We start from the raw sequence: 22,184 nt of genomic DNA, 5'->3' as shown, positions 1-22,184 counted from the left end.
GTTATTATATATATTTGCAAGATCCAACAACCTCGATATAATACAAAATGAATGTTTGATACAAGATGACTACGAATGAGTACGACCTGAGACTCTGTTCGTGTTGTCGCGTCTGATAATGTATCTTGTCGACTGACTGTATTCGACTTGTTCACTTCCTGAGGATTCTTGAACTGCTTACGATGGCAGACTGACTTGAGTTGATGGACTGACCCACTTGAGAAACTCGAATTGCTTGACTGACTATTCGCTCTTATGTTTTTCCGGAGGAAAGCTTGGTGTGGGTGTGCCCTTTGAACGAAGAACGCGGATTCGTTGTTCACACTTTTCGTCAAGGAACTGAGGGTAACCATCCGCGATACCGATTGGTTATGACCCATGCTAATGAAAAAGGATATGAGGAAGTGTCCCACCAACGTGGATCGGGGGGTAATTTCGTTCCTGGGCAAAACCAGTCTTTTTTGGTAGACATGTGTTCGGCTTTCCCATTCAGTGACTACTCGCTTTCTCCGTGATTTTTAAGAGCCTAATAAACTCAAGGACTTTTCCGAAACCCGAACATAAACCGAAAATACTTCTAGACAGACAGTTTGACTGGCAAACATGTGGAAACAATGAAGCTAAAAGTTGACGTTTTATGATGGGTCCTTGAGTTTATTGAGGGGCGGGAAGAATGTAGGTGGGCCGCTGGCTGCCAGGTAGCGTCGGCTGGAGTGCAGATGTTCCATGGGACGTAACATCCTCCCCCTGTTGTGAGGGCACCGATTAAATTCTATATGTGCGTTAGATGGGTGTGTGATCCACCTCCTTCGATGTCAGTGATTGTCCGTACTCACCTTGACCTGATTGACATGGCAGGGAACCAGTCATTTGACGCCGCAGTCCTGGAGGCTCGATAGTGTCTGTACAGTAGCTGTTGGTATTATGCCATCGGCTCCGGGATGGACCTTGATTACACAGCCCAAGGGCCAGTGTATCGATGGACCGTTGTCTTCTCCGAGGAGGACGATTGTGCCTTCTTGTATGTTGTGTCCACCCTTGGTCCATTTATTGCGGTTGTTCAGCTGATTGAGATACCGCCTATACCAGCGTTTCCAAAAATGTTTAATTTTTGGATATGCTGCCATCTGGAGAGCCGGTTGCATGGAGTGTCACTGAAATCTCGCTGACGCACACTCATTAATGACTCACCGATGAGGAAGTGACCCGAAGTGAGGACGAGGAGATCCTTGGAATCAGTGGATATGGGTGTTAATGGTCGGGAGTTAAGAACTGCTTCGATTTCGGTGACAAGTGTATTGAATTGCTCGAAAGTAAGCAATTCATTGCCGAGGACGCGTTTAAAGTAATGTTTGAAGGACTTCACCGCTGCCTCCCATAACACGCCGAAATGCGGGGAATGAGGGGGTATAGAGCGCCATTCGATTTGCTTGTTGGCTAGGAACGTAGTTACCCTTTCGCTGTGATCATCCGATTTTAACAAATCGTGGAGCTCCTTTAATTCGTTGTATGCCGATGAAGTTTGAGCCATTATCGGAATGGATGATCGAACAAAACCCTCGCCGAGCGATGAATCGACGACGAGCGGCGATGAAGGATTCGCTCGTGAGATCGCCAACGAGTTCGATGTGCACCGCCTTGTTGGCTAGGCATATGAAGATAGCTACATATATCTTGACCTGGCGGCGGTTACGATCTCGTTTCTCCTAAATGTAAAATGGCCCACAGTAGTAGACACCGACGTTTGTGAATGACCGAGATTCAGTTACTCGAGCCTCCGGCAGATTACCCATTATGTAGTCTACTTGTGGTGGATGAGCACGAACGCAGCGGATGCAATTTTTGATCGTACGCCATACTTGACTTCTGCCATCGATGGGCCAGTATCGCTGTCTCACTGCTTATAAAGTAGCTTGCGTACCTGCATGCAGACTGAACTTGTGCTCGTTTTCGATTATCCGTGATGTAGTAGGAGATTTGGGCAGTATGATCGGATGCTTTTGTGTGAAAGTCATCGGTGTTTGACTCAGTCGGCCTCCGACGCGCAATATTCCTGTCTTGTCTAGAAATGGATTGAGTCGTTGGAGTTTCCCATTGACCGGCATGTTTCTATTCTACCGGAGCGTGGATATCTCTTCTGAAAAATGAATGTGTTGTAATAGCAGGATGAGTTTGTCATGGGAAACCTGTAGTTCTTCTGTGGTTAGTGGTGACGATCGGTTTTGTGGTTGTTTCCATCGGAGACAGCGAGCAACGATGCGGATTAACTTTGGCCACGATGAAAATCTATCTAAGAGACTGTTATTGACAGGAGTTGTGGCGAGACAAGTTGCTGCTTTCCGTTCTGGTAAGTTGGCCAAAGGCGTTTTACTCCACATAGGCCAACATTCTTCTGATTGCTGCAGCCACCGTGGTCCAGTTTGCCAAATGTTAGGCTGCAGAAAGTCTTCGGGTAACTGTCCTCGAGAAATTAGGTCCGCAGGATTGTCATTGGTGGGGACATGACGCCAATCAGTGTAGCTAGTTTTGTTCTGGATCTCCTCCGCTACGCGATTTGCGACGAATGTTTTCAATGTATGAGGTGACAAATTGATCCAATGGAGAACAATAGTGGAGTCCGTCCAATAAACTGTACGATTTACTTTGACCTGTAATGCTTGCTGTATGATTGTAATTAGTGATGTGAGGAGAAAGGCGCCACTCAGTTCAAGTCGTGGAATGGTCTGCGTTTTGAGCGGAGCTACCTTCGATTTCGCTGTGAGTAGTCGTGTCTGGACATTTCCGTGATGATCGAGAGACCTCAGATAGACACAGGCTCCGTACGCCCTTTCGCTGACGTCACAAAAGCCGTGGAGCTCAATCTCGATGGGTGTTTTGATGATGGTCTTGCGTGGGAACCGAATCTCGTTGAGCAATGACAACTGGGTGTAGTAGCGGTTCCACACGGAATGCAAGTCCGCTGGGAGGGACTCATCCCAGTAGACCTTTAACGACCAGACTCGTTGAAGTATCATCTCCGCTCGAACGATCACTGGCGCGAGCAATCCTAGTGGGTCGTAGATTCTGGCGATCACAGAGCTGATGGATCGCTTTGTAACCCGAGAGGTCTTGACGTTGGCTTCGATCGAGTAAAGTGTTGCATCGTCCTTGGATTCCCAAAATTTGCCGAACGTTTTTAGGGTTTGAGACTCATCTAATTGTAGCCTTCGGCTTTTATCTTGCTCTGGTCGTTGGAAGCCCATTCTCGAATGTTCAAGCCAGCGAATTGGAGAAGTTCGGTTAGTTCCCTTCTGAGGGACAGTACCTCTTCCTTCGTGTCCGCTCCGGTGAGGGCGTCACCAACGTAGAAGCCTCGTCGCAAAGCCGATGACGCTCGTGGGAATTGATGTCCTTCATCTTTTGCCAACTGCTTGAGACACCGTAGGACCAGGTATGGAGCTGCCGATAACCCGAACGTCGCGGTGTTGGTAGGTTTCGATTTCCCCATTCTCGTTACGCCAAACGATTTTTTGATATCGTCGGTCCTCTGGTCACACTAGGAATTGCCTGTACATCTTCTCGATGTCCCCAGTGAGTACATACTGGTGCAGACGGAATCTAAGACGGATATTGATTAGATCCTCTTGTAATTTGAGCCCTGTATAGAGTGTATCGTTTAATGATACTCCGGTGCTGCTCGCCGCGGATCCGTCGTACACGATGCGGAGTTTGGTTGTTTCGCTCGCTGCCTTCACGGCGTGGTGTGGTAGATAATACCCGCTTTCGTCGGCGTTGTCGGGACTAATTCTTGACGTATGTCGCCGATCTAGGTAGTCTTGTAGTACCGCTCGATAATCGGCTTCAAAACGTCTGTCGCGTTGGAATCGGCGGTTGAGAGATGCGAGTCGTTTCATCGCTAGCGCCTTGGAGGATCCAAGCGACGGGAGCCGGTCGTTGAACGGGAGAGCGACGATGTATCGTCCTTCGCTGGTGCGTCGGGCGTGAACTCTGAAATGTTTTTCGCATCGTCGCTCTGCTTCTGATATGTGTTGGATCGAAGGCCCTTCGTGGATTTCCCAAAACCGCGTGAGATCTGCTTGCAGAGCCGTTGTGGATGCGTGGCACGTGTTAGTCGCGGTTGAGGACGTTGGACTCCCCCCGAATACCCAGCCGAATCGTGTCTTTTGCAAACGCAGGCCCGGCTCATCCGGTCGCGTCAGATTGATTTGTCCAACACACATCGCTAAAAGGGTTGCACGCGAGCTTAATAAGACATCGATCGGGGAAGGCATATGAAATCGTGGATCTGCTAGATTGATATTTCTGCGTATATCAAGCGCCGAGCGATCGATGTGTTGGCTCGTTATGGCTGGAATGACGAGAAAAGTTAATGTGTTCTTGTACTTGCCGTCAATGGAGGTAATCGTCGCCCTTATAAATCGCCTTGATGTCATCGTCAATGTATCGAGAACTCCAATTGGGACCGAACACTTCTTCTGCCTTATTCTGAGGGTATTTGCAAACTTTTCTGTGATGAAATTCATGCTATATCCGGTGTCGAGCAGCGCACGGCACTGCATCGGTTGCTGTTTGTCGGTTAGCATGTGAACTTGAGCTGCAACTACTATATCATTTCAAAATACCGCGGAAACTGCTTGTCTGGTATTTCCGGTCTTTGTCGGAGTTCTAGATTTTTGGCGTCATTGCTTGTGAGTATGTGTCCGTCTCGGGCTGCCGGGTGGACTAGGGAGCGCGTTAGTCCGTGTTGTCCCCGAATTGTGCCTTTTTGAGATTTTCCGCTTACTTATGGGTGACGGGGGTGATGCTGTTCTCCTATTTGACGAGGAGGGATTTCGGCTCGAGGTGGAGGAATTTGACCTCGATGTTTATTTTTCCTGATGTAGCATCGTGTGGTGTCGTCCTCCGCACACCCGACATGATCCGGCGTGACAATCACGCGCTGTGTGCCCCTTCTTCAGGCAATTCTCGCTTGGGCTTTTCTTCTGATCCTCGTGTCTGTTTGGCGATGGTAGTCGATCTGTTACTTCGTGCCAGTCTTTCTAGGAAGCTCAGGAACTGAACATATTTAGGCAATTCTTTGTTCGGGAGAGTCATTTCCCACTGACTCCGGATGTTCGATGATATCTTTGAAAGCAAAAGGCTATATATCACGGTACTTGTCTCGGAATAGGATTCGCCTAGCTTGGTCAATGCACAGATGTATTGCTTGAACGCATAGACCAAGTGACTTAATTCCGCTGACGAGTCTTTGGTAAGTTTCGGATACTCGATTAGGGCCGTGCAGTGGCTAACGGTGGTGTCTCGTGGGCATTTGAAATTCTCTTTGAGAATCTTCATAGCGTCATCGTAATTAGTGTTATTGAAGGGTAACGACTCTAGGCAATTCACCGCGTATCCGTGGAGAGCGGACCGTAGATAGTGACATTTTTGTACGTCCGTGAGGAGAGGGTTCTGATCTACCGTTTAGCAAAATGTGTCGTGAAATGTGCTCCATTTTTCGAAGTTTCCGTCGAATGTGGGGAGCTGGAGATCGGGTAATTTGATCGCTATTGGATTCGAGGTCGCGGATGAATCACCACTGGGGGTACTTACAGATGTCGACCGGGTCCATCGTTGCTCAGCAAGTATCAGCTTCTTCAAGCGAGCTCCCAGGGATACGTAGGTACGTATCGCCTCTCTTTCCAACGTAGGATCAACTTCGTCATGATTTTTTAAATCATCTTGGGCGAATCGGAACCGTCTCCATTCTTCCTCGAGTTGGGTTTGATATCTTTCCAAGAGGCAAACATCATGCTCTTCAGCCTGCTCATACTGATCGATGTCGCTCTCTATGGCCTCGATGTTGCCGATGTACTTGTCGCGTTTTTCCCGTATAGAGTTGATCTTTGCTGGGGTCGGCATGATTAGTGATGTAGGCCGACTTATGTGTGAAGAACCTTCTATTGGATGATTGTTCAGCTACGTCGGGACGATGCTTGGTTGCGTGCCTCGATCAATGTGCTATACTTCTTCGAAGGTGACGCTCCTGACGTCACTGACTTCAATGGAGAGATACACTTCTGTTACTGGATTCGATGTGGACACGTGGCACTGTGTGATCACTTGTAGATTCACTTTTCGTTGGCACGTTATCGAAGAGCGGCGATGCAGGATTCGCTCGTGAGATCGCCAACGAGTTCGATGTGCACCGCCTTGCCTGCTAGGCATATGAAGATAGGTATATATACCTTGACCTGGCGGCGGTTACGATCTCGTTCCTCTTTAATGTAAAATGGCCCACAGTAGTCGACACCGACGTTTGTGATTGGCCGAGATTCAGTTACTCGAGCCTCCGGCAGATTACCCATTATGTAGTCTACTTGTGGTGGATGAGCACGATCGCAGCGGATGCAATTTTTGATCGTACGCCATACTTGACTTCTGCCATCGATGGGCCAGTATCGCTGTCTCACTGCGTACAAAGTAGTTTGCGTACCTGCATGCAGACTGACCTCGTGCTCGTTTCCGATTTTCCGTGATGTAGTAGGAGATTTGGGCAGTATGATCGGATGCTTTTGTGTGAAAGTCATCGGTGCTTGACTCAGTCGGCCCCCGACGCGCAATATTCCAGCCTTGTCTAGAAATGGATTGAGTCGTTGGAGTTTCCCATTGACCGGCATGTTTTCATTCTACCGGAACGTGGATATCTCTTCTGAAAAATGAATGTGTTGTAATAGCAGAATGAGTTTGTCATGGGAAACCTGTAGTTCTTCTGTGGTTAGTGGTGACGATCGGTTTTGTGGTTGTTTCCATCAAAGACAGCGAGCAACGATGCGGATTAACTTTGGCCACGATGAAAATCTGTGTAAGAGACTGTTGTTGACAGGAGTTGTGGCGAGACATGTTGCTGCTTTCTGTTCTGGTAAGTTGGCCAAAGGCATTGGACTCCACATAGGCCAACATTCTTCTGATTGCTGCAGCCACCGTGGTCCAGTTTGCCAAATGTTAGGCTGCAGAAAGTCTTCGGGTAACTGTCCTCGAGAAATTAGGTCCGCAGGATTGTCATTGGTGGGGACATGCCGCCAATCAGTGTAGCTAGTTTTGTTCTGGATCTCCTCCGCTACGCGATTTGCGACGAATGTTTTCAATGTATGAGGTGACAAATTGATCCAATGGAGAATAATAGTGGAATCCGTCCAATAAACTGTACGATTTACTTTGACCTGTAATGCTTGCCTTATACTTGTAGTTAATGATGTGAGTAGAAGGGCGCCACTCAGTTCATGTCGTTATTGAATCTAGGGTCATTGTCATTAGCTTCTCGAGTATCTAATTACCACGGTTACTTGTCAAATTCTGTAATAATCGTATTCGCACTAGTCGATGTCTTCTCTATTGCATAGCGACAATGTGTAATCCAAATGAAGATTCGTTTCACGCCCTTAACCCTAATTCTAATGTAAACCCGACATATATAAGGTTTTGTAGGCTGAGCAGCCTTTGTAGTTAGCAGGATGATCACCTTGACAGTGGATGCACTTCGCTGGGGTTTCCGGTGATTTAGGTCAGTGGGGTGTGTACCTGCACATTTAACGCAGAAGATTTATGCGCAATCGCTTCCTCTGCAATGTTTGCATTTTTCAAAGCTTTTGTTTGTGCAATAGCACTAGTGTTTTGTTCTCATGTTTTCGTTCTAGTTATTATAGTTGAACAAGTTTTGAAGTGTACGTGCCTGCCTGTTCAAATGCTTCAATTCTTTCCTTTAGTGATACCTTGCCATATGGATCGAATAGAGCATTTGATTTATACGTGTTTTTTTATCTGAAATTCTGTAACTGTATCCTCTTCCTCCGAAGATGGTTGTATTTCATTTTCGCTCAATGTCATAGATCTGTTCTGCCGCTTTTTAATTTCTTGTTTCTTAATATTTGCTTGAAACTTTTTCACTTCAGGGAATGACTCATTTATTCTTTTAGCTGATGCATCTTCGTGTTTTCACTCTGTGAAAAAGTTCTCTTTCTATTACTATTTCTTGTTGTCACTGAACACTTTTCTGGCTGTATTGCATCTTCTCTTATAAAAAGATGATCCTGTGATTGTGTCTGTTTACACATTTACATTACTGTCATCGTCAAGAATTAATGGCCTTCGTAATTTTGCAACGAGTGACATTGACTGCTGTTTTTTAATATTAATTGCAGCTTTCCTTGAAGCCTCTCTTTTTGCTCGGCTCTTCAAAACTTTCGGCGTAGTTGAAGTTGAAAGGCCAGGTTGTGGTGCTTGAGCAATTGAACTATGTAAAGAATCCAAATTATCTCTAAAATGGTCGTTAACAGATTTTTTAACACCCAAGCAACGTATATTTAATATATCTTTGGTAATTAGCGCTTTAATCCGATTCTTTGAAGTAGTACCGATATTTAAAATCTACAAATAAATTCTTTATAAGTATTTAATATATACATTAAACTACACATTTTAATAATACATACCATAATTTAATATTATGGTTGAAATTATGACATATATAACAATTAATACAAACACTTAACTTAGAAGCATATGTAAATTATTTTTTTAAAAAAATATTTATATGAAACAATAATAAAATAATAAGGTAACGTTGAGAATAGAATCTAGTTTAATTACAAATACATACACTTTTAACAATTCCGTTCTTATCAATTTTACTAAATTTACAGTGGAGCTTACAATTACACTAATGTCAATGAATATTAACGTATACGTTTATTATTACACCAAATAAAAATGAAAGTACTCTAATGAAAAATACAATATACTTTAATGGAAGTAAAATAAGTAAATAGCGAAGCATTTATTAATATTATTATATAGTATTATATTATATTATTATAATATTTATTAATATTTACTTATCTTTTACGTTTGTATAAAAACTACAAAATTGTAAAATCAACTTTTATGACAGAGATAGAACAAGTCACAGAAATTAGTGTCTTTCAATGGCAAAATGCGTTAAAGGAAGGGAAACGATAATCTCCGTTTCGCGTCACAAGCGGCACTGTGCCAGTTTTGCTCCTTGAAAGTACATGTAGCGGCACATGAGCTAGAGGACAATTCAAATTATGTTGTTGTTTTTTGCCTTGGAGTATCAATATCGTCAGGACATACATAATGTAATAATAAATAAACCCCGGACAAAACAATGTCGCCGCTACGTGCAACTGTCGAACGAAGACGAATTTGAATTTTCCGATTCTCCTCCGACCAGTTTATATTGTACCAGTTTAAACGGACGCAATCGTAAAGAGTTCAGTTATCGATCATGTAGTGGATCGTGCGAGGATCAATAATTTAGAATACGAGAAATTGCTGCTGCAACCCCTCAAATATATTTAGAATAAATAAAATAAATAAGACTAAATATAAATACCGTCGAGAAACGCTCGTACAAATGTATTCGCGAAGCTGGAGTATGGTCGCTCGCGGAAAACTCGATAACTATAACTCCGATAAAGACTCGGATAATGACTCGTAAATATTGATCGTTAATTTGTAGATACTCGGTATATACTAACTCGCTCGCGATCGCGTTTATTTATACTGGGGGGGGGGGAGTCGGAAAATTTGAATTCATCTTAGATCGACGGTTGACCATAACGGTGACTTTGTTTTGTTCGGAGTTTACCTATCGATATGTTTCGTGCGTCAAGGCGGTGTCTGTCCGTGTTCCGAGGCACGACAACATAAGTCGCTCTCGATCCGCCACATCCTATGACTCATGTGCCGCTACAATCAGTATCTACGAGTATCTACCGACTATCGACCGAGTATTGATCAGTTACTAACGAGTTATCAGCGAGCAATTGTACACTGTCTTAGCGAATCCATTAATACGAACGTCTTTGCAAACATTATCTGTACTTATTTATTTAATCATATTAAAATATACTTGACGGTTTCTACAACCGGTAATCTCGTCTAATAAATCTCACGATCAACCATCCTCTACACACAAGTCCTCTAAATACATAACGACTTTTCAGTTCAATTTGGATCATTGCGTTTAACGCCATCTATTCTCCCGGATGCGCAATTTTTCTCTAGAATTTAAATCGCATCCGATGTAATTTGATTAGTCGAACAATTATCAATTTCTATAATTGTATCTTCACGTAAAATAATTTTCTGTTAGCGTCCGCGGTTGTAAAAATCACGATCAGGTATTGTGATATTTATACAATTGTGTAAAAACTATAAAAAGCATTTCTCACAAAATCAACTTATAGTCTTAGTAGGGTTGTGAAGTACAAAAATGACGTTTAGTGGTGATAAAAGCGAAAATGTCGAGCGATGGTTGGAGTCGTTCGAGGAAATCGCAGACATGTGCATGTGGTCAAAGGGACAGAAAGCGATTTACACGAACAGATTGCTGAAAAGATCCGGGAGAATATTCGCGAGTTTCGAGTGCCATGCTAGGACTTGGCATGAGCTGAAGAGAGGGCTGATTAAAGAATTCTCTAAAAAGATTAATAGTCGGCAAGTACGTCAGAGACTTAGAGAAACGAAAAAGGGAAGCAACGATGCATGCTTGAAATAGCCAGCCATATTGATATGGAAGAGGAGGCGAAAGTGGAGTATGTTATAGAAGGAATAGTAGATGAAGAAAACAATAAGTATACACCGTACGGTACTACATCCAGTAAAGAATCGAGGAAGAGATTAATCATGTACGAGGAACAGAATTATCGCAGAGAAAAATCGTTTGTGGAGCTTGCCAGTACTGAAAGGGGCAGGAAGCCCAGTCAATCTGGAGATATGAAGAAGACGAGATTTTACAATTGCGGCGACGAAGAATATGAGTGTGCAGAGTGCCCGAATAGGTCGAGAGGACCTAAGTGCTTTAAGTGTAGAGAGGACACACCGGACACATCGTATCGAAGTGCGACAACCTGAGCGAGTCCCATAAAGTTGTTTCTAGTACGTCGCAATCGTTGCAGACGAAGCGTGGTAAAAATGCATAAATCAGAAATTTCGAATTGAACGCGCTAATAGATATCGGTAGCGAACTAACGTTAATGAGAGCGGATCAGTATGTAAAAATTGAAACTGGTTAAATAACTAAATAAAGGATAAAATAACCAGGTCGAGGGTATAATACTCGTAAATATATGGTTGATGCTGTAGGAAAATTATTTAAACGAATCAGGATGATAGTCTATATTTTCGAATTCTATATTTCCGACTTCTTTTTTCGCGTAGAATCATACCCTTTCCGCTTGTACCACCAATTACCAACCACCCTGTATATGATTAATATTATTTTATTTTACACATTACTTTATATAAATCATTACACAGTTTATTTTATTTATTTGACTTGGTTATGTTTCTTTTATTCATTTACATCTTTGAGCTCATAGGGTAGATTAAATGTTTTAATGGATAATCCTGATATACTGCTATAGTAGTAATAAATACTATAAATAACTCGCTATATTAGTAAATAGTAAAACGATTTCTGTTATTAACTGATGAGTAAACTAGAACCAATAAGAAATATTACTAAGTAAATTTGAACTAATTAGTTCATATGAGATATTCGGAAATATTTACGGATGCCGTCATATAGTTATTGTACCTTTTCCAGTAACATAGAATAGGGAATAAAGATAGGGAGTGCGGATTGCGTTGATGAGAGTCGTTGATTAATTATTCACTTGTGTTAATCATTATACGTTTGCTGCGATTAGTTCATGCTTAACAAACATTATTCACTGTTCAATTTACACCTATTCAATCTACTTATCATTAATAAAATAATTAAAATAGTTTCGATACTACAATTTGGGGGCTCGTCCATGTGATTGAACAAGACGGAATACGAGACGTTCAACGTAACTATTTGTGTAGTAACTGTGAGATTGTGTTGAAACCAAGTTGAATCATTATCCATGATGGCAAGCGTTGAAGATGAACGATTGCCAAAAAAGGCGGAATTGACGTTGGAGGAATTAAGGAATAAGCTTGCACAGATAAATTTGCCTATATCTGGTGCAAGGTCAGTGTTGATTGCAAGGCTGGATCGAGCGTATAAAGCTGAACAATCGAATCCTAAGGGATCGACGGGCGGTGAAGAGTCAACCGATCAGCGAGACTTAGGGGACGTGCAGAGAGCTGAGAACGATCCAGATGTAGACGAAAACCTCGAGAAACTGAAGAAGAAGGAGCTCAAGCGCGCCCCTCTAATTTGGAGGTAGAAACAACAGGCAGAAAAGTCGAGCTACGCGCGCGGTTACAGGCGACCATGAAAAACGATGATACATCGTGCTACGTCGCATGAGATGGTTCGTGCAATGTCCTTCATTGCCTGGCAGCCTACGGTCCACGTACCGTCATTCCGACCCTCAATAAACCTAAGGACCCACCATAAACCTTAACTTTTTAACTTAATTGTTAATACATGTTTTCAAGTTAATGTGCTTATCCGGAAGGAATTTCTAATCCTATAAGTGTTTTCGGTTTATGGCTGGTTCTTAGAAAAGTCCTTGGGTTTATTAGGCGCTCTTAAAAATCACGGAGAAAGCGGGTAGTCACCTAATGGGAAGAACGAATGTTTGTCTAACGAAAAAGCTGGTTTTTCCCATGAACAAGGTCACCCACGAGCCACGTTGATAGAAGGTTCCCCCTCATACCTTCATGTATTAACGTGGGTCATAACCAATCGGCATTGCGGATCGCTACCCTCACTTTCCTGACGAAAAGTGTGAACAACGAATCCGCGTTCTTCGTACAAAGGTCACACCCACACCGAACTTTCTTCCGTAACAACATAAGAGTGACCAGTCAGTCTTTTTCGAGTCTACATCAAGTAACAGCCAAATCTCATCAGGGAGTCTATCAACTCGAGTCAGAGGACAGTGCAAGGAACAGCAAGAATCTACAAGTCGAAAACAGTCAATCGACAGAAGATATCTCATCGCCGTCGTCAACACAAAAGGAGTCTCAGGTCGTACTCATTCGGAGTTGTCATTTCAAATAATCAATCTTGTATAACACTAAAGTTGTTGGATCATTCAAATATATAGTATCCTGTTAATAGTAGCGTTATATTTAACTCAACCACCCTTATTATTCCACGAGAAATAAGGGATCTAACGATTCGTGGCGTCGATTAGTCAAATCGTAACGGGAATTTACGACTGCCGTTGGCGCGCTTCTTCGAAATCGCGTCTCCCCGCGAACGTCCGAAAGTTCACATCGTCAGAAGAAGAAAGTGACGATGAAGGTTAGAACGAAGGTGGTAAAAATGATGTGGGAGAAAGCAATCAAAAGGCACTCGTTGGTTCGACATTGAACTTTGAAGACGTTAAAGACGCATTAGAGACATTTAGTGGTGATAAAAGCGAAAATGTCGAGCGATGGTTGGAGTCGTTCGAGGAAATCGCAAACATGTGCATGTGGTCTGAGGGACAGAAAGCGATTTATACGAACAGATTGCTGAAGGATCCGGGAGAATATTCGCGACTTTCGAGTGCCATGCTAGGACTTGGCATGAGCTGAAGAGAGGGCTGATTAAAGAATTCTCTAAAAAGATTAATAGTCGGCAAGTACGTCAGAGACGTAGAGAAACGAAAAAGAGAAGCAACGAAGCATGCTTGGCTTATATGTACCGCATGCTTGAAATAGCCAGCCATATTGATATGGAAGAGGAGGCGAAAGTGGAGTATGTTATAGAAGGAATAGTAGATGAAGAAAACAATAAGTATACACCGTACGGTACTACATCCATTAAAGAATCGAGGAAGAGATTAATCATGTACGAGGAACAGAATTATCGCAGAGAAAAATCGTTTGTGAAGCTTGCCAAAACTGAAAGGGGCAGGAAGCCCAGTCAATCTGGAGATATGAAGAAGACGAGATTTTACAATTGCGGCGACGAAGAATATGAGTGTGCAGAGTGCCCGAATAGGTCGAGAGGACCTAAGTGCTTTAAGTGTAGAGAGGACACACCGGACACATCGTATCGAAGTGCGACAACCTGAGCGAGTCCCATAAAGTTGTTTCTAGTACGTCGCAATCGTTGCAGACGAAGCGTGGTAAAAATGCATAAATCAGAAATTTCGAATTGAACGCGCTAATAGATATCGGTAGCGAACTAACTTTAATGAGAGCGGATCAGTATGTAAAAATTGTCGCGCCCAGATTAAGTCAGAAAATTGTTGAATTTCGCGGTATCGGGTCCGGAAGAAATTATACACTCGAAGAATTTTCGACGAATATTCTGATAGATGATGAGTCGTACGTTGTAACGATACATGTAGTTTCAGATACCTTGATGCAACACTCGTCGATAATTGGCACATACTTCCTGAATACTGTCGAATTAAACATAAAGGACGGAAATGCTTCTATTCGTAAAGTAGAGAAAAAAGATTGTAATAGACACCCGGAGCTGCTTAAAGTAGATATAGAAATGCAGCGAGACAAAGTAATAGATCAGTCTCAATCCTACTTTGCAAATCCGATCGTAGTTGAAAAAAGGAACGGATCTCTTCATGTTCCTATCGAGGAGAATAGTAGAGAATGTACGGCAGTTGTAGTTACCATGAGTCCTTGTCTCGAGAACACCGTCGTCATGAACAAAAATTTGTTATATGAACCGGTTTTTTTGAGTGAGGAGGGGATAATGCTATTACGCATACCCAGAGAGACCCGCGTTTCTGGATTATCTAGGACTCGGCAGGTAACATCGCCATACCCACTAAAAACCCCTCGATCCTCTATTTGGCCACCGTCAAGCCCACACTCGCGCACCAGTCACACACGGTTTTCATAATATGACCTACTTTCCCACTCATACCTTCGTTCTTCTTCACGGCACATGTGATTGCCAGGTCATCTGCAAACGCGATTGCCTTAAAAAGTACTCTATTGTCCAGCATTTCCAATAGTTGGTCATAAACGATGGTGATTATCCTTCGGCCCGTCAGATAATTTTCGACCAATCTGATAATCTTCCAAGGCAGCTTCCTCCTGGTCAATTCTCCAATAATGCTATCCCAACTAAGGGTGTTAAATGCATTCTTAATGTCCACCGAAATCATCAAACAGATCACCCTTTTTTTCTTATAGGTGTCTGCGAATTTGATCACCTGAGTAATCGCATCCACCGTGCTACTTCTTTTCCTGAACCTGTATTGTCTCCTGATAAATAAAACATATGATAAATAAGAGTAAATATCTAGCTGCTAAAGGTATATTAGTAGGAAATATTAATAAAGATAGCGATGAGTAGATTCTGGATATAACAATGGCCATCGAAAATAAGAATAACTAGTAATAATGGTATGCGTTATGAAGGTGATACTGTATATTGATTATAAGTCCAATAAGCATAATGTTCAATAGATATTGTAATTGAACAAGAGAAAATTAGTATATGGTATGTTGAAGTGGTCACCACTTATAAGAAAACTCTACATCTGGTCTTTTTAGTTTTCTCAAGCACCGAAGCCATCGACAGCGTGTAAACAAAAGACTGCGACGAAGGCAGACCATAAACAGTAGACAGGCGACGTTGGTTTCGGGGTTTTCAGTTATTGGGTAACACAGCTAGCGTGCGGATCTGGACCAGCTCAAATTGTATTCTTATTTATAATTACACTTATATTTAAATATATTTTTCTGCCTTACAATTTATCCACTAGTTTTCTCTGATTACACATCGAATAACCTCTACATGGTATATGACTAAATGTAACTAAATGAACTAATTGAGATTAAAAACCAAACGTAACATGTTTCAATTGAATTATTGTAATAACAGTGATATGGGTATGGTTGGGGTCAATTGAATATGAATTCATGCGAGCGATTAAATAGTTCAGCACAGTGATATGTGCACAAAACATAACTTATGGAGTAATCACCATAGACGTAGTGGATGGTTAGCTGCTAACTTATTACGATAAGCTCCAAATTGATTTAAAAAATATATATTGACCTGTCGAATGATGGAATTATACTGATTAATAATTATACGAATATTTAATGTTCAATATAGTAGATTTTATAATTATATAATTAGCGCTTTAATCCGATTCTTTGATGTAGTACCGATATTTAAAATCTACAAATAAATTCTTTATAAGTATTTAATATATACATTAAACTACACTTTTTAATAATACATACCATAATTTAATATTATGGTTGAAATTACGACATATATAACAATTAACACAAACACTTAACTTAGAAGCGTATGTAAATTATTTTTTTTTAAAAATATTTATATGAAACAATAATAAAATAATAAGGTAACGTTGAGAATAGAATCTAGTTTAATTACAAATACATACACTTTTAACAATTCCGTTCTTATCAATTTTACTAAATTTACAGTGGAGCTTACAATTACACTAATGTCAATGAATATTAACGTATACGTTTATTATTACATCAAATAAAAATGAGAGCACTCTAATGAAAAATACAATATACTTTAATGGAAGTAAAATAAGTAAATAGCGAAGCATATATTAATATTATTATATAGTATTATATTATATTATTATAATATTTATTAATATTTACTTACCTTTTATGTTTGTATAAAAACTACAAAATTGTAAAATCAACTTTTATGACAGAGATAGAACAAGTCACAGAAATTAGTGTCTTTCAGTGGCAAAATGCGTTAAAGGAAGGGAAACGATAATCTCCGTTTCGCGTCACAAGCGGCACTGTGCCAGTTTTGCTCCTTGAAAGTACATGTAGCGGCACATGAGCTAGAGGACAATTCAAATTATGTCGTTGTTTTTTGCCTTGGAGTATCAATATCGTCAGGACATACATAATGTAATAATAAATAAACCCCGGACAAAACAATGTCGCCGCTACGTGCAACTGTCGAACGAAGACGAATTTGAATTTTCCGATTCTCCTCCGACCAGTTTATACTGTACCAGTTTAAACGGACGCAATCGTAAAGAGTTCAGTTATCGATCATGTAGTGGATCGTGCGAGGATCAATAATTTAGAATACGAGAAATTGCTGCTGCAACCCCTCAAATATATTTAGAATAAATAAAATAAATAAGACTAAATATAAATACCGTCGAGAAACGCTCGTACAAATGTATTCGCGAAGCTAGAGTATGGTCGCTCGCGGAAAACTCGATAACTATAACTCGGATAAAGACTCGGATAATGACTCGTAAATATTGATCGTTAATTCGTAGATACTCGGTATATTGGGGGGGGGGGGTCGGAAAATTTGAATTCATCTTAGATCGACGGTTGACCATAACGGTGACTTTGTTTTGTTCGGAGTTTACCTATCGATATGTTTCGTGCGTCAAGGCGGTGTCTGTCCGTGTTCCGAGGCACGACAACATAAGTCGCTCTCGATCCGCCACATCCTATGACTCATGTGCCGCTACAATCAGTATCTACGAGTATCTACCGACTATCGACCGAGTATTGATCAGTTACTAACGAGTTATCAGCGAGCGATTGTACACTGTCTTAGCGAATCCATTAATACGAACGTCTTTGCAAACATTATCTGTACTTATTTATTTAATCATATTAAAATATACTTGACGGTTTCTACAACCGGTAATCTCGTCTAATAAATCTCACGATCAACCATCCTCTACACACAAGTCCTCTAAATACATAACGACTTTTCAGTTCAATTTGGATCATTGCATTTAACGCCATCTATTCTCCCGGACGCGCCATTTTTCTCTAGAATTTAAATCGCATCCGATGTAATTTGATTAGTCGAATAATTATCAATTTATATAATTGTATCTTCACGTAAAATAATTTTCTGTTAGCGTCCGCGGTTGTAAAAATCACGATCAGGTATTGAGATATTTATACAATGGTGTAAAAACTATAAAAGGCATTTCTCGCAAAATCAACTTATAGTCTTAGTAGGGTTGTGAAGTACAAAAATGACGTTTAGTGGTGATAAAAGCGAAAATGTCGAGCGATGGTTCGAGTCCTTCGTGGAAATCGCAGACATGTGCATGTGGTCAGAGGGACAGAAAGCGATTTATACGAACAGATTGCTGAAAGGATCCGGGAGAATATTCGCGAGTTTCGAGTGCCATGCTAGGACTTGGCATGAGCTGAAGAGAGGGCTGATTAAAGAATTCTCTAAAAAGATTAATAGTCGGCAAGTACGTCAGAGACTTAGAGAAACGAAAAAGGGAAGCAACGATGCATGCTTGAAATAGCCAGCCATATTGATATGGAAGAGGAGGCGAAAGTGGAGTATGTTATAGAAGGAATAGTAGATGAAGAAAACAATAAGTATACACCGTACGGTACTACATCCATTAAAGAATCGAGGAAGAGATTAATCATGTACGAGGAACAGAATTATCGCAGAGAAAAATCGTTTGTGAAGCTTGCCAGTACTGAAAGGGGCAGGAAGCCCAGTCAATCTGGAGATATGAAGAAGACGAGATTTTACAATTGCGGCGACGAAGAATATGAGTGTGCAGAGTGCCCGAATAGGTCGAGAGGACCTAAGTGCTTTAAGTGTTGAGAGGACACACCGGACACATCGTATCGAAGTGCGACAACCTGAGCGAGTCCCATAAAGTTGTTTCTAGTACGTCGCAATCGTTGCAGACGAAGCGTGGTAAAAATGCATAAATCAGAAATTTCGAATTGAACGTGCTAATAGATATCGGTAGCGAACTAACTTTAATGAGAACGGATCAGTATGTAAAAATTGAAACTGGTTAAATAACTAAATAAAGGATAAAATAACCAGGTCGAGGGTATAATACTCGTAAATATATGGTTGATGCTGTAGGAAAATTATTTAAACGAATTAGGATGATAGTCTATATTTTCGAATTCTATATTTCCGACTTCTTTTTTCGCGTAGAATCACATCCTTTCCGCTTGTACCACCAATTACCAACCACCGTGTATATGATTAATGTTATTTTATTTTACACATTACTTTATATAAATCATTACACAGTTTATTTTATTTATTTGACTTGGTTATGTTTCTTTTATTCATTTACATCTTTGAGCTCATAGGGTAGATTAAATGTTTTAATGGATAATCCTGATATACTGCTATAGTAGTAATAAATACTATAAATAGCTCGCTATATTAGTAAATAGTAAAACGATTTCTGTTATTAACTGATGAGTAAACTAGAATCAATAAGAAATATTACTAAGTAAATTTGAACTAATTAGTTCATATGAGATATTCGGAAATATTTATGGATGCCGTCATATAGTTATTGTACCTTTTCCAGTAACATAGAATAGGGAATAAAGATAAGAGATGAATAATTAGCCCAACCAAAATGGAGGAACGAATAACATTCACATGATACAGGAAGAAGAAATTGTATAACATAAATTATAATATCATTTTAGGAGAACAATAGAAGGTAGAACGTATAAGGAATTAAAATTAACAACACACGTAGAAGCGTATTAACTCATAGAATTGAATACTAAGATATCATTGAGTTATGTAAGATAAATAAAAAATGGAATAAAATGGATATAGAAGGACGGAGCAGATATAAGGTTTTGCGGAGTAAACGGTTGTTCAGTTAACTTCAAGTAGGAGTGGACTTTTGAAGCCATATCGACACAGGCAAGATTTACAGACTTTAAATATCAACGACGACTTTGGCAAGTACTTTGGGTAAATGGAAATGGAAAAATGATACTATGACGGCGTGGGCTAGTTAACGGAAAACGAAAATGAAATGATGAATTATGTGAAACTTGAGCTTTGAATATGGACTAAACTATAATTAATATTAACAAAATGGATAAATCTAATAAGGTTAAAAAATATACGGCGCAGGGTCACGGAGTCCCCAGGCCCCGTCGGTGTTGCGACCGATACCTCCCCAGGCTTGTATCACAGCCGGCACACTTCAAATACGATGGACTGATAATGGAGATAAAGATATGGCGGCACTCGACGACAATGTATATCGCCGAAGTGCCTAATGAGCCATCGATATCCCAACGGTCCTTTCGCCGAATGTTTTAGAAGAAGGCGTACGTGGAAACGGTCGCGAACGCCTAACAAACGCGTGGATAATGGAGATATCGAGGGGTGACGAAGAAAATAGAAACAGATCCAATCGAAAGTCAAATTGTAAGAGCTTCAGTCTTGAAAAGTCACGAATGGAGTTCAGAACAAAATCGTGATTAGTGTGAACCAAGTGTTCAAAAATAAATTCTCTTTTTATTTTTTTATATTTTATTTTTCTTTTCATCTGAGATTTCATTTTTTTTATTTTACGTGACACTCGCACCGACGGTTATGATGCAACTAGGAAAGAAACGACGGGGGAGGGTCGATTCCAGGGACCCTACCGCTCGGTAAAAGCGACGAGGGATCAATTATATGGAGAAAGTGAAGCGGATACCGATAACTCTCATAGTAGAGGGGGACGCGTCAGAAAATATTAGGATAAGGGCGATTGGTCTAGAAAGTGAGAACAAACTGGAGAAAATTTCTATAATACCTATTAGTAAGAAAGGTATTACGAGGGAGACGGACACGTACAAGCCAGGACGAAGACTGGCAAGGAGTCCACTTGGAAGAGAAAGAAAGGGACAGGAAAGCGAAATCAAAGTCGATACTCAAGCAGAATTGACGGATCAAACTATGAAAAATAAAAGAGGAAAAAAAGGAAATGATGAGAACAAAACATATACTAGAAAGAAAAGCAGAGACAATAAGAAGCTCTTGACCTGGTGACCGGTGCATCTACACCTGTAGCATAGCTGCCCCCGGTCTACCGTAGAGTCACAGGTCGCTCTCACGTGTCTCAGGTCTAAGAATCTATAGCATTGTAGGAGCCTCTTCAGGATGGCTTCGATCCTTGCCATTGGTCAGCCCACAGCAACCCTTCCGGCTCGCATCAGTTTCCGCGATGCTACCGCCGAACACCTTATCCAGGCTGAACCAAGGCCATCTCTGGAGATCCTGATGTCTCCTACTCGAACTTCAAGTGCCCCGCATCCTCCGACCCCAGCCAGGGTGTCCCGAAGCTTCTCCTTGCCTACCGAGATGTCAAACCGAGTCACCTTCAGTTCCGCCGTTCTTGTTGGAGCCGTGACTTTCACCGAGGCCGGGTCCAGACGTTGTGTCAGCCGCGCTGCAAGCGCGGGTGCTTTGTCTCTCTCTTTATCCCCGGGAACTTCCAAAATGATGGCCCAGTCATCGCCTACTTGATTCTCATTCGTTCACTGCCGACTTCGGCTAGCGGGACGTTTTATCTAGCCATCGCCAGCACTTCGGCGTAGGATGTCTTCGTCCCAACGCTCAGCCTTAGGGTCATCACAGATGAGCGCGGAAGGCGAGGGAGTGCCACCCCTGTGAGCCCACGCTGACGCTCCTTTTAAGGGCATTCCCGAGGTCTCCGGCGCCTTGGAAATACCTGGTCTCTTCATACCCTTCTTCTTCTTCCTAGGCTCGACCACCTTCCATTCACCACGCTCCTGCCCCATCGGGAGCGATGATATTTGGGTGGCATTATCAGCAACCGTCTGTTGCCTTCCTCTGTCGTGTTTCTGGACTATGCCGCCAGTCCCGTAGGTGTTTTTACAGGGTCCTCATTAGCGAAGGCCCGAGCTCTTCAAATTTCCTCCCGAGTGCTGAGAGATGCCCCCCCCCCCAACATGCTTCTTAGGATGTCCTAGTTCTAAAGTGGTGGCGTGACACCGTGCACTCTCCTGACGGACGCACCCGCCCTTTCCGGATTGCTCTTTCCGGAGGACTTCAATCTCCTTCTTCTGTACCTCCACACACATCTCCGCCATTCTGGCTGCTTCAGTGCCGTAGGCGGACCCCGTCCTCTTTGTCAGCTGCATCGTGCCCGCGGCAATGATGTTTGCCACCTCCGTTAGGTTCTTAATGTAGGTGCTTTTCAGGTTCAACGATATTGTCGACACCTCCATTATCTCCTTTACCCGCCGAATAGTTCGGCTCCTATGTCCACCGTGGAAGATATTCTCATCTTCGAAGACAGTTCCATAGGTACATCTGAAGCTGTGGGTGTCAGCTTCCTTTTTCTTCCCCTGGATGTCTCTGACGAGGATGGGGCTCCATAGGCCATCAACTCTTCGACATTCGAACTCGCATTTCCCTGCGAGTTTCCAGCCGTGGTGTTTCTTGCGTCTGATTCGTCGCTCGAAGCCAT

The 22,184-nt window shown here is 41.8% G+C and overlaps 1 long non-coding RNA gene across 1 annotated transcript in view; it reads left to right on the top strand.

The window, feature by feature from the left end:
• LOC138189101 (uncharacterized) overlaps positions 1–22,184 on the top strand; it is a 247,607-nt gene that overhangs the window by 114,411 nt on the left and 111,012 nt on the right. The gene's annotated exons all lie outside the window — the stretch shown is intronic.

This window comes from Bombus flavifrons, chromosome 18, assembly GCF_040668555.2.
Source record: "Bombus flavifrons isolate JBK064 chromosome 18, iyBomFlav1_principal, whole genome shotgun sequence".
In the NCBI taxonomy this organism is placed as follows: domain Eukaryota; kingdom Metazoa; phylum Arthropoda; class Insecta; order Hymenoptera; family Apidae; genus Bombus; species Bombus flavifrons.
Note: the sequence above shows the minus strand (reverse complement) of the source record. Positions and strands in the feature narration are given on the sequence as shown.